General features: G+C 34.9%; 1 protein-coding gene and 1 non-coding gene across 2 annotated transcripts in view; one reads left to right on the forward strand and one right to left on the reverse strand.

Annotated features, from left to right (window-relative positions):
* The window catches only part of Iqcm (IQ motif containing M), a 316,123-nt gene that overhangs the window by 298,096 nt on the left and 4,190 nt on the right, over positions 1-13,837 (forward strand). The window lies entirely within an intron of this gene.
* LOC143406625 (U6 spliceosomal RNA) lies at positions 6,031-6,137 on the reverse strand. Its single transcript, XR_013092259.2, has one exon. It is a non-coding gene; the product is annotated as a U6 spliceosomal RNA (small nuclear RNA).

Below are 13,837 nucleotides of genomic sequence, written 5' to 3' on the forward strand. Positions count from 1 at the left end.
GAGGACAGCGGAGGTTTGATTTGACTGGAAATCCTGGGACATTCCAGATGCGATTGGGAAGAAGGAAGGGGCCAGACTTTTAGGGCCTCATGGATAAGGTTCCGAAATCTGTGGTTATGAGAGATAAGCTAGGAATAATTGCTTTATGTCTTGATTAGAAATATTCATCATGTTACAAAAATTTAGTATGCCTCACTTTAATTTTAGTTCTAGCATCTGAATAAAAATAAATAAATAAATAAATAAATAAATATTTATTTTGTTATGAAGGTCAATTTATTCAATTCTATTGAGTTGGCCAAAAGGTATTAAAAAGAAGCTTTTTTACTAGATAGATTAAAGTAATGATTTATTTATTTACTGCTCTAAATGTGGAAGATTCCTGTCTTCTGGAGGAAAACAAACTGGTTATGAAATATGATTATAAACTTTAGTTAAAACCAAAAGCTTCATGTGGGTAAATTATTCATATATTTCAACAAGAGAGACTGACATAACCCAGGGTGAATGGCATTATCAAAATAGATTATAAAGAGTTTTCTTGGCCATACCCACTTCACCTTCATTTAAAGTAAATGCAATCTAAAAAGTCTAAATGGATGTCTTGAATAGACATATAAGATTTGAAGCTTTTTTTTTTAAAAAAAAAAAAAAAAGCAGAATCATTTGTGTTTGTTACTTCTGTATGTTGGACTATTCTGTTAGATAAAAATAAGCCGCTCAAAAGTGGGCCCCCAAGATATGTTTAGTTAATTTTTTTATTGCAGAAAAAATACGTTTCTTATCTCACTTACCCCATAAATATGAATCTGGTTTCATGTTAGAGTCATAGAATAATCTTTAAAACTGAAGGGCCATTGAGTGCCATTTGTGAATAACATCCACAGCTTCGGCCCAGCCCTATCATCTGTCACTGCACAATGTCATCTCAGCTGGGCAACTCTGGCAATATTGCAGCAGGCTATTGTTTATGGAGAAAGCTAATATTAGGAGGAGATGTGATAAGAATGCTTTTTAAAAAACTAATTGAATGCTATCTGCTTTTTGGCACTAGTGTCTTGTATCTCTCTGTAGTTTATCGCTTTAGAGTCCTTTATTCAGTCTTTTTATAAAATCCCATTATTTAAAAATTGAGGGCAGAGCGATGGCATGTAAGGAGCTTTATATATGAGCCCGATGCTCAGTGATAACCCTTTCTCCTCTACTACTCAACAAACTCTACTTTATTGAAAAACATGGGCAAACCTACAGAAAGTATTGAAATGTGAGTCATAATCCACGGTTCACTTCTAATAATTCCCAGATTTTTATCATAATTTTTACATAGGAAAAACTAAATTCAGAAAGTGGGAAAACATTCTGAAGGTGGGGTGGGAATATTTCTATTAAATCAGGCTCAGAATTTTTTTCAGTTGATTTCACTTATAAAGTGGTTACAATATCCCCAAACAAGAAAAAATAGATGGACAGATATATGATTAAAAAGACAGAGTCAAATATCACTTGTAGAATCAAGGTTTTCACTGTTTGGCTCTTTCATGGTTTTACTGTGTTGGAAATTTTTCATAACAAATCATTCAAAACACAAAATATTCAAATATTGCTCTGGCTCCGTCAGTGAAGAGGGAATGGACATTTGTTTATTTTATCCAATGATTATTTCATTTCCAAGTTTAAATAATCTGGCAGCATGTTTGCTGAGGAAATTCCATACTTCCATCTGAATATGAGGAAACTTGAATTTGGAGGAAGAATCTATAAATTAAATCACAGTATGTAAAAAAAAATCCACAATTGGTAGCAAGAAAGTAGCAATGGGAATTGTGTTTTTGCAAAAGGTTCAGGAAGAAACCAAAGTATAAAAAGTGCCTGTTCTTCATTCCATAGAATTAAATTAAATTAAACTGACAAACCATAAAACTAATACTGAAAATAAAATTTGAGAGTAGCAATTGTTGACTTAGTTTTTATTTTTAATTTTTTTATTTTATTTTTTTTTTACAAAAACATTTCCAATTCCCAGCCATCCAGACACCAAAAAGTGGGAACTAACTTACTTCTGGGGATGAGGACTCTCTGTTGTGTTGGGTTCTCTGGCTTAGCCATGGCGTTCTGGGACTTGGATATAGTTTTGATGTCTCTGCCTCCTCCCCTCCTTCTGCAGGGAAAGAGGACGAGGATGAGAGCAGAAGTATCAGATGGCCTGTAGGCGCCCATCTATGTAGTAGCACAAATACCAGCTGAATGTATTTTTGATCAGGTACAAAGAAACAAATGGCTGTTGGTTTTTCCAAATGTTGTTTACCCTCCTGATATTCTTCCCAACTCCCATCATGTATAAATATGTATGGTATTTATTTTAGTGTGCAGCTGAGAACAAACGAAGCAAGGTACTCTGGTACCAATATGAAGTTATTGAGCTTTTAAACTGAATGGATTTGGGGCTAATTTAATGGCTAGTTTTAGGACAAATTTTGCTGAAATAGAATATCCAAAAAGATTTTTAAAATGAGTGGGAAGGGAGGGAGAGAAAAAGAGGTATGTTTCTTAGTACTTAAACTTTGCATGAAATTTTGTGGCAGAGCAAGGGACTGGGGATGATTTTGGCCTCTGTTTTTAAATATGTCTAGACATCTAATTTTCAAGCAAATGTCAACTATCAGGCAACAGCACATACACCCTTTTTGAAACAAAATATTCAGAGCAAGGGTTAAGAAGCAATAACAGCAGAAGCAAAGGATGGAAAGGGGTATTTTACCAGGGGTAAAAAGTATGTGGAAAATAAATAAAGAAGGGTTTAAGAGCTTGACATTAGCGCATCCTAGTTCAGATACACTAGGGAATGGAAGGGGGAGAGGGAAGGAAGGAAGGAATAAAGGAAAGGAAGGAATCTTTTAGTCAGAAACTTCATTGTTGAAAACGTCTTAAATAAAAATCTGAACATTCTGTTTCCAGAATTTTCTGTTTCTTTTAAAACAATTTTAACACTTCTAAACTACAACCAAAGGTTGTGGTAGGCTTGGCTGTCAGAATGATTTTTTTTTAAGTTTTTTTTAGTTGTACATGGACACAATACCTTTATTTATTTCTATGCGGTGCTGAGGATGGAACTGAGTGCCCCACACATGCAAGTTTTGCACTCTACCACTGAGCTACAACCCCAGCCCCTGTCAAAATGATTTTCAAAGATGGCTTTGGAGTAGTGAACAAGGGGATTGGGGTGATGAAGATGGATTACGTTTTAGTCCACTTTGTGTTGCTATAAGAGCATATCTGACACTGGATAATTTACAAAGTAAAGAAATATACCCCTCACAGTTCTGGAGCTGGGAAGCCCAAGAATGAGGGGACAGATCTGGGAAGAACCTTCTTGCTGCATCATAACATGGCAGAGGGCATCATATGACAAGATGAAGCATACAGGACAAAGCTACCCCTGGACTAACTAGCCCATTCCCTCAATAATGACATTAATGTATCCATGAGAATGGATTATTTCTGACACCTCTAAAGTTCACACCTCCCAGTTCTCCAGCAGACTGGCAACTGAGTTTCAACATGAGCTTTGGAGAGACATTCAAATCACAGCAGACTGAAATGCACCAGGAGGCAAAACTAAGACCCAACGGCACTTCAATCTCTGAAAGGCATCGGCTGCCAGAACTTCTGTCAACCAGCTGTAATACAATTTAAACAGCACATACTTTATCAGCCAAGGCTCAGTGAGGGTAATGAAATGCACATATAATGTTAAGAAAAAATAAGGATTTGATAGAAGTTATTTTAAAACATTGCTGGAGGGCTGAAGGCAATTAGGTTCCAGGACAGAACAATGGAAGGCTGATCCACCAAGATCCTTACCCCACAGTCTTCTGCTGCTGTGACTGTTGCTGGTCACCCAGGAATCCAGGTAACAAGCCTTGGAACACTGCAGCAAGACAAACTCACTTTTTCTAGACCTTTCCAGAAAGAACTGAAATACCGATGGGGAGTGGGACAGAAAAATGGTCTCCACCTCATTTCTGTCTTCTGGATGTTGTGTTAAGTGCAGCTAATGGACAGAAGGTAGTTACTACCCAAGTCTTAGTTGCAGGGGCATCTTATAAATATAGTTGCTCTTTTAAAAAAGAGCAACTATATTTATAAGATTTAATTTAATTTAATTTCTGGCTACTTTAGGTCTAAGATTGAAAGGGAGAGTTATCCCATAATATCCACTACAAATCCATTATCCAGGGAACAGAAAATATCTGCCAATACTTGTATAGTTATTTTGCATTTCAATTACTGGAACATTTAGTAAGTATAGTTGCTCTTTTAAATTTTTTTAAAAGAGCAACTATATTTATAAGATGCCCCTGCAATTAAGACTTGGGTAGTAACTACCTTCTGTCCATTAGTTTATATGAAATGTAAACATATATCTGAATTATTTATATAAGTAATTAATATTCAGAGAAGTAAAGGTACATTTTACTGATAGTTGAGATTTCAATCTTGATCTTGCAACTCATTAAAAATGTGGTCTTGGGGCTAGGGTTGTGACTCAGTGGTAGAGTGCTTGCCTTGTGTGGGTGAGGCACTGGGGTTCGATCCTCAGCACCACATAAAAATAAATAAACAAAATGAAGGTATTGTGCCCATCTGCAACTAAAAAAATATATTCAAAAAAAGAATATGGTCTTTTCTATCAGTTACATAACTTGTGTAAATCTTAGTTTTCTCATTCTTAAAATGAGAATTATAAGAGTAACATCTCATAGACTCAGTGACAAGAATGGATGAGCAAATAGATGTAAAGTGCTTATATAATGTGATTAATTCTTTCTGTTTTGTTGCTGAGGTCATTTGTGTTGCTTGTTGGACTCAGGCACTTCACCACCATGGCTTAAGTTTGAATCTGGTTATGGAATTTACTAAAAATATCACTATGAGAAATTTACCTAAAATTTCTATGCCTCAGTTTTCTTATACGAAAACTTGAGATTATAATGCTGTTATATTGGAATGTGATTAAGAAATGAATAAAATAATTCATACAAAATTTTAATAGTGTCTAGTACAACATAAAATCCAAGATATTTTAAAAAACATTTTAAATTTAACTGGGTACAGTGGTGCACACCTGTAATCCCAGCAACTTGGAAAGCTGAGATGGGAGGATCACAAGTTCAAGGCCATCCTCTGCAACTTAGCTGGACTCTGTCTCTAAATAAAAAATGAAAAGATCTGGGCATATAGCTCAGTGGTAGAGCATCCCTGTGTTCAATCTGTGTACTTCCAGAAACCAAGTTAAAGTTAGTTACTGAATTTACTTTACCAATATCAATCTAGTCAACTTTTTATTTTTTCTTGAAAATTTTAAGAACAAAGATATAGTTTTGCATACTTTTGAGAATCATCTCTTGCTGTTTATTATATTTTATAGACAAAGATTATATTATAAATTATCTCAGGCTAATCCCAGCAGCTTGGAAAGATGAGGCAGGAAAATGTCGAGTTCATAACTCAGCCTCAGCAAAAGTGAGCACTAAGCAACTCAGTGAGACCCTGCTCACGTTTGTGATGATACCAATGTAAACGAACCTATTTTACTTCCAGGCACATAAAAGTATAGCACAATTATATACAACATGGTTTATATATTTACTGTACTATACTTTCATTATTATTTTAGAGTGAACTACTATTTTAAAACCAACTCTAAAACACTATTCCTGTTATACCAACAGCAGTTTCATATATCTTTTTATTTTATTTTTTACTTTTGCACAGAATTATTCAAAGTAGATATTTACTATTTTCTATTTCAAACATTATTTCCCTGTGTCATTTGTATTTTGTCAATTTGTATTTTCACCAATTAGGATGACTTTTAAATTTTTTTATTTATATATAACAGCAGAATGCATTACAATTCTTATTTCATGTATAGAGCTCAATTTTTCCTATCTCTGATTGTATACATAGTATACTCACACCAATTCGTGTCTTCATACATGCACTTTGGATAATAATGATCATCACATTAAAAATATGGAACACTTCATGAATTTGCATGTCATCCTTGCGCAAGGGCCATGCTAATCTTCTTTATATCGTTCCAATTTTAGTAGATGTGTTGCCGAAGTGAGCACATATGTATTTTGTATTTATAGAATCTCTTAATTGAATCAAAAGGGCACGTGGGATGATTGACCTGTGCCATCTAGGTTTGTGTAAGAAAAAGGAGAATAAGAAAGTATGACAATGGAACACTTCTTGATGTTAGGATATAAGAGTGAAAGGTTTTTAGCCAATGCTATGAGTAGTAAAAATTAGAGGATAATGACAAAGAACTCATTGGCTTGGTGTTGGGGATCATTGAGGAGCAGAAGAATAAATGGAGAGTAATAGTTTTAAAAGGAGTTTCAAGGGGGTATGTAAAAAATATTGACTGGTTGAATGAAAATATTTCTAGATATTATTTTTAAAGAATTTTTAAGAAGCTACATCTTTGGCATTTTCTTATGTGTAAAACTAGAATTCTCGATCACTACCTTAGAGCAGAATAAAATTATAATTATTTATTATTAGCATATATTATGCCAGAAATGGAGTCACATGGATCTCTGACTTATATTTGGGTTACCTTGTGGGACCTATAGCCCAGAATTTTAAAACAAACTTGCTGTACTCAACATTATAATTGCTCTGTACTTGAGCTAAGAATACATTTCATTTTTGTTGTTGTTGGTTTTGGTTGGTTAGTTTTGTAGTCTAGAATGGTATAATAGAGACAACAGCAAGACTAAACTTTATGACTCTTGGGATAATGTCACAATGCCAAGCAGTTATGCTGATAATTTTGAAGTCAAAATTTAAAAGTTTATTCCAAGTTCCCTGATCAAGACAAGATATGCCAGAAAGAGAAGAAAACCGATTAAATATCACATAAATTCATTAATTGAATAAATTTGAAGTAAATTTCTTCATTACATTTCCAACCAATGGTAAGTTTTAACCAGGACCACAAACAACTCATTTTTGAGGGATTTAAAATTCTTCCTTCAGATAACATCCAAGTAAGATAAACTTGGACCTCTGAGAATGAGAGAATGTCTCCACCACTGTGGGAACTTACAGTCTGTACATGTTTTGGTGGTGGTATTTTCAATTATTCATTCAGACTAATTACAATAATTTTCTTAAAGCTTGAGAAATTCATGAAAATTATCAAATAGAGAAAAGTGACTTGGTCATGGGACATGCCACTAAATTAGGTCTAGGGATGGCCATCCCTGGGAGCAGAGAAATACTAAATGTGAATCTAAAAGACTTGAAAATGGGGTTTTTCATGCGTTCAGCTCCACAGAAATGTTTTTGAGATAGACTTATTTACTGAGAAATTATTGCCTGAACTTATAGGACAGAACAAATAATCATGACCATTTTTAATTAAATGAGTTTAAGTTTAGAGTAACAGGGTGCAATGGCTCATACCCATAATCCCAGCAGGTAGATTGCAAGTTCAAAGACAGCTTCAGCAATTTAGCAAGGCCCTAAGCCACTTAGCAAGACCCTGTCTCAAAATAAGATATTTTTAAAGGGTTGGGGATGTGGCTGAGTAGTTAAGCATCCAATCCCTGGCACCAAAAATCAATTAATTAGTTTATTAATTTTCAAAGTATGTAAATAAATACGGATGTGTTTTCTAACTGGGCCTACTTATGTTAATTTTGTCTATTTGTTTGGATTACTAGGCTTTATATCAACTCAGAAAAATTTACTTTTGTCTTTCACATAGACTCTGAAGTCTTCAACTTGTATTAGCCTGTACTTTTCTACCAACCACTTAATGCTTCAAAAGAAGAAATATGATGAGAAAGAATTTCAGATTAAAAACCTGAGATTGCTCTTATATTTTTATCTCTTGTGTCCTTGCTTCAAAACTTCACTTTGTAGCCACCACACAGAGAATAAGATCTAGGTAATGGGAACAACGCAGGCTACTTTTATATAAACTTGGCTGGAGAGCTCTTATTGAGAGTAGATTTCTTCTAATGGGACCTGAACAATCCAAAGAAGGTCTCTTCCAAGATGAAAATGGTTAGACATTCTTTATATTAATGGTCATAGGTAAATGTAAGAAAAGGTAAAAATGTAAACTCAGTTATATATTAAAGGGTATCATAAAGCCCAAACACATACTAGTCTAGGAATATAAGAATGCTGCCATGTTAAGAATTCTGTTCTCATACTTCATTATAATAATACATCAAAGACAACAAGTATATATTATTAATTATTATAAAAACTATTGATAAAATTTAACACCCAGTTTAAATAATTAGATAGATGATAGAGGGATAGATAGATAAAGAGATGAATAAAAATTCTGAAATTCAAGCTAGAGAATCAATTATTTACTATAGGAGCAATAAAGATACTCTTAAGAAAGAATATGATGGGCTGGGGATGTAGCTCAGTTGGTAGAGTGTTTGCCTTACATGCACAAGGCCCTAAATTCAATCCCCAGCACAAAAAGAAAAAGAAATAATATGAAATAAAAGATAAGTGACTTTGATTTTTTAAATTTTCAAAAATTTTCTATGGAAAAATATCATAAATAAATCTAAAACATTGATGGTAAGGGAAATTGCATGCTAGAAAATGGAGGTTTAATACAATGAACTATTTAAAATGAAAACAAGGAGATAATCTAAGAGCAAAATAGGCCAAAGATGCAGAGAAACGATTCATAAAACCAAATCTACTGCTATCCAACATAAACTGAGATGCCCCAGGTCACTACCTATGGGAATACAGTGGGATCAACCCTTTTAACATTGGCACAAATTAAACAAGGCAAGATAAAATAATAACTGCTATTGCTGGCTTGTCACACTGTTAGTAGCAATATGAATTTCATAGAATTTTAGAAAGCAACTTAGCAATATGTATGAAAAATAAACATACATATTTATTTTTAGTATCATGCATATACACTTTTGACTGCACTTCCACCTTGGGAATCTATCCCATGGAAATAAAAGCACTGCTAAATGAACAAAAAAGCTTATTTTAGCATTATTAGTAGTTTGAAAATGGGAACTAAGTAATTGTTAATAAGAGATTATTATATATTCATCTCACAGAATATTATGTAGCACTTAAAATAATGAATTATATCTATATTTGTTGGCTTAGAGGGATTTCCATGAATAATTCTGAAGTGAAAGAAGCAAAATGTGAATATGTCATTTCTGTTAAAATACAAGCATTGTCAATATTATTTACTGAATATTCAGTTATCTGTAAGACACTGTCCTTGGGATTAGTACAGTGAGAGAAATAAATGAATTATTGGTGGTTTGAAGGTATAACACATGCATAATTAAAGACAGACAACAATTTAATGTAGAATAAGAAAGTCTCTCCTGATATTTGGCTTTGAAAATTCCAAGTGATAAAGAGAACATGAGCCCATGCTCTGGATAGATGTTAAGAAAGTCCACATTTAAAGATATTTATTTTCTTATTATTGTTTTCTTTTGGAAAGGTGCCTCATATATTTATGATGTGAACTTAAGTAAAATAGTTTTAATAACAATTTATCCATCTTAAAAGAAAAAAAAAACAAGTGTCTTAGATGCTGCTTGGTTTCCAGTGAGTTATAACAGTTTTGAAATCCATGTGGGTCAATATTTCCTACTGCTTAGTGAAACTCGTCACTCATAATAGTCTTAGTTTCTCATAATGATGATGCTAGCAACAGGTACTAATAGAAAGAGAAATTGAGTTAACATAAGTACAGCACTCAATACAGTGCCTGACACCGAATCAAGTGTATTGAATGCCAGTTGTTATTCTGTCATTTCTATCTTGGAACAGTTTAAATTTATAGATGACTGTGAACCTAGTACAGAATTCCCTCTCTCAGTTCTCCTACTGATACCTTATATAATTGTGGTACTTGGGGTATATTATTATAAAAACTAAGGAACCAATATTTCCACATTGTGATTGAGCAAACTCTAGACTTTATTTGGATGCTACTAATTCTTCCACTCATGTCTTTTTTTCGCCCTTCAGGATGTGATCTCAAATACCACTTTATGTTCTCTTGGCTTGTCTTCTTGGGCTCCTTGTGTTCTGGCAGGTTCTTAGTATTTCCTTATTGATTCATGACCTTGACAGTTTTGAGAATTATTGGACAAGTATTTTGCAGAATGTTCTCAACGTGGGCTTGTTACGTGTTTTTCTCATGGTTAAAATGGGGTTGCACAATTTTTGAAAGAACATCGAGAAGCTAAGTGCTCTTTTCAGTACATCATCGCTACAGAAACTTGCTGTCAATATGACTTATGACTGATGATATTAACCTTGATCACCTGACCAAAGTAGTATTTGCCAGGTTTCTCTACTATAAATTCACACATGCCCTTTCTGTGAGTTGTTTTTGGGAAGCGTGAAACTAAGTCTTTCCCATATCCAAAGGACAGAAAGGGGACAAAATTAAACTTTTTCCTTCCAGATATGGAAGCATCTACATATATTATTAAGAATTATTATGTAATAAAGACTTTTTCCTCTCCTATTTATCCAATCAAGTATTTACTAACATATGTTTATTTTATAATTTGAGTTATAATCTAATGCTACATTATTTTGTTATTAATATTCTTCAATTTTAGAGACCTTTAGACATTGAGAGCTTTTCCAGGTTGGCTTCTCAGTCCCTTTGACATGCCCCGATCTTTTTGGTCTTTTGAGTACTTCCTTACTTTCCGTCACTACAAAGTTCTGTAGGAGCTTCTTGTATTGGCTGTGGCCAAACACTAGAATCGTCCATTTCTTCAGTAGTCCTGGCTGCTTCTATTGGAAAGTGATATTTGGAAAACAAGATGAGTTCACTGGAGGAGCTCATTGCTACCGACAGTGTCATTCTTCCTGGCACTGTTCCTCTATAACACAAACAATGCACATGCTTATATACACACATACACTTACACATCTGTGATTGTATATCCATCTGCATTTTGTCTTTAACCTCCAGTTTCTAACCAGAACTCATTTTCTGAAGTTACTTGGGACAGTTTCTTTCTTTTTTTCCATGCCTTTTATTGTGTTGCAATCACTTAGGATGAAACGTTCATTTCTTGGTATGTACAGTTTTATCCTTAAGGGTAGAACCATTTTCCCTGCTAGTAATCAGACTAACTTCTTTCTATAAGTGACATTTCTAAATTCTGTGTTTTTATGCTGCTCCTGTTATTTATCTATTCCATCTATTTCATACTCTATTTTTAATCTGTGCCTGGGCACCCATTCATAATAGACCTGCTCTCTCATTTCTTTCATCTACTGAGAGACATCCTGAATGCAATCTCCTCTCCTTGATGGACACTTCTGTGCTATAAATCATTTCACCTGGACCTTGGGAGCCAGTCACTGGCAGCCATTCTTAATATCTGCTATGGTCCCAGTAGTTGAAAGCATAGCTTCTTCTAATCAGTCAGCATTCTCAGAATTCCCAGGTACCCTCAGGACACTCAGTAATCTCAGTAGGTGTCCTCATACCACATTGCAATGCTATTTTTTTCCTATAGTTGCAGATCCTAAATACTGTTTCTCATATTGCTTAGCACTGTATTGACCACATGGCTTTTTAAAGAAGAATGAAGCCCCTTTCAACAAAAGCTCCCTACTGCTAGATTCTCCCACTGACTCTAAGTGCTTTGCATCATTGAAGTTTCTATTTCCTACTCCTTCAGGGCAAGAGACAAGGGGATAAGAGGATGGGTTTGGTGGCACATGCCTATAATCCCAGCTACTTTCCAATCTGAGGCAGATGGATGGAATCCAAGCTCAGACAATTTTGCAAAACCGTGTCTCAAAATTTAAAAAAAAAAAAATCAAAAAGGATTGGAGATGTAACTCAGTGGTAGAATGCTCCTGGGTTCAATTCCCAGTAAAACACAACACACACACACACACACACACACACACACACACACACACATCCCAGAGCCTGATCTTTTTTTCAGGTATCCTTCAATGTCTGTCTTTTGTTCTCCCACCAATCTGCTAGTTCAATACTCACTTCATTAAGTTGGAAAGGGTTCTCATCATCACACAATCTTCCTCACCATATGGCTCCATGTGCTGAGTTTTCCAGATTCTGGTTTCTTGGATCCCCAAAATACCATTCATTCTGAGCAAAGCCATACACTTCCAAGTGGAAGGCTTACTTTTGAAAGTATGGTTTTTTGCTTTTCTTTTTGTTTTTTAACTTCCTCCTTGAAATGCAGCTGTCTTCAGTGTTCTTAGATTTTTCTGCTTGAGGGACATGCATGTATGGAATATTACAATTCGAATCATTTTAAATAGCTATGCTTTCCTTTTTTGCAAATTATCAAAGAACAATCTGATTATTTAAAACTTCAAGAATAGAATATTTATTAGCTACTTATAATAATTTTCCTTGTTTTAAAATTGGTAAGCATCAGAGATTAGATGATTTATTTTCAGTCTTTAGGAAGCCATTAGTGTTACCTGAATATCAGAGTCAGGAGCTAAGAGCAGTGAGGATTTTAATGTTTCAAAACAATATCCAACTACATACCCCATACACACACACACACACACACACACACACACACAGAGAAATATATAGGCACAAAAATGGTCACAACCTCTGGTCTCTTGAAAGCAGTCCCAATAACCCCAGAAATATCTAGAAATTCTAGTGTATTTTGCATGTGCTCACAAATCCATCACTTTTGGTTGCAGCATAGAATTCCACAATTCCAGCCCCACACCATACCACACCCGCCCCTGTCCTCTTGAGGTGTCTGCTGCTGCTACTCTGAAGTTTGTGAACCCTGGTGAAAGTGTTTTGCTGCTTCTGTTCCAGCACCTGTCTAGACTCTTCTGTGGTGACAACACATGGGTCTAAGTCAACCTGCTGAGGGGAGAAGCCCCTTTCCTATCCTTTGTACCACAGTTTCTTTAATCCAGACCCTGAGGTCCTATGCTCTCAGCATCCCAGGACCTTGTGTGGGAGAATAACTTTTTAGACATTTCGACTTATTCACTTGGGACCTTCCTCTCAATGTAATACCCCGCAGGATCTTCCAGAATCTTGCAGCTCCGCCAACTGCTGCTGTGTTAATGGACTACGACTCAGACATTCAGCTCACTCTGCCCCTATCCCCACAAAAGGATTCTTGGTCTTTTGCAAAGGGAACCCTCAAGGATTTATTCTTTCATTGTTCTGGACATATCCCTTTCTGAAATCCTAAAGTAAACAGAAGTTGGATTCAAGCTTGGACCTTGCTCTGTATGAAAATCAATTGTAACTATTTGTTTACCCTTGTTTGTCATTTAGAACTGGAGTTAGCTTTGTATTGACTATGACTATGTGCTACTGGTCAAGACCATGACACCATGTTAGGTAGTGCTTTCTTTTTTTTTTTTTTTTTTACCTTTATTTCTATTTATTTATTTATTTATTTTTATGTGGTGCTGAGGATCGAACCCACTGCCTCACACATGCCAGGCAAGTGTTTTACCACTGAGCCACAACCCCAGCCCAGGTAGTGCTTTCTTGTATTTTAAGATTAAATTGTTATGAATAACACAATTATTGTGAGTTTTTGCTGTTTTATTTGTTGTTTCTGGATTAAGAAGTGGTGACCCAGAAGGGTCTCAGCTAATCACCCTTAGCATGCATCTAGACTCAACAAATACTCCATGACCTACACTTGCATTTACACAATCTCTATTTGTTTTCTTTCCATGTTGCTTTACAAAGATTCATTTTAAAGTATTCGCAAGAAGTAGTCAGTAGTGT

Source organism: Callospermophilus lateralis, chromosome 8, assembly GCF_048772815.1.
Source record: "Callospermophilus lateralis isolate mCalLat2 chromosome 8, mCalLat2.hap1, whole genome shotgun sequence".
NCBI lineage: Eukaryota > Metazoa > Chordata > Mammalia > Rodentia > Sciuridae > Callospermophilus > Callospermophilus lateralis.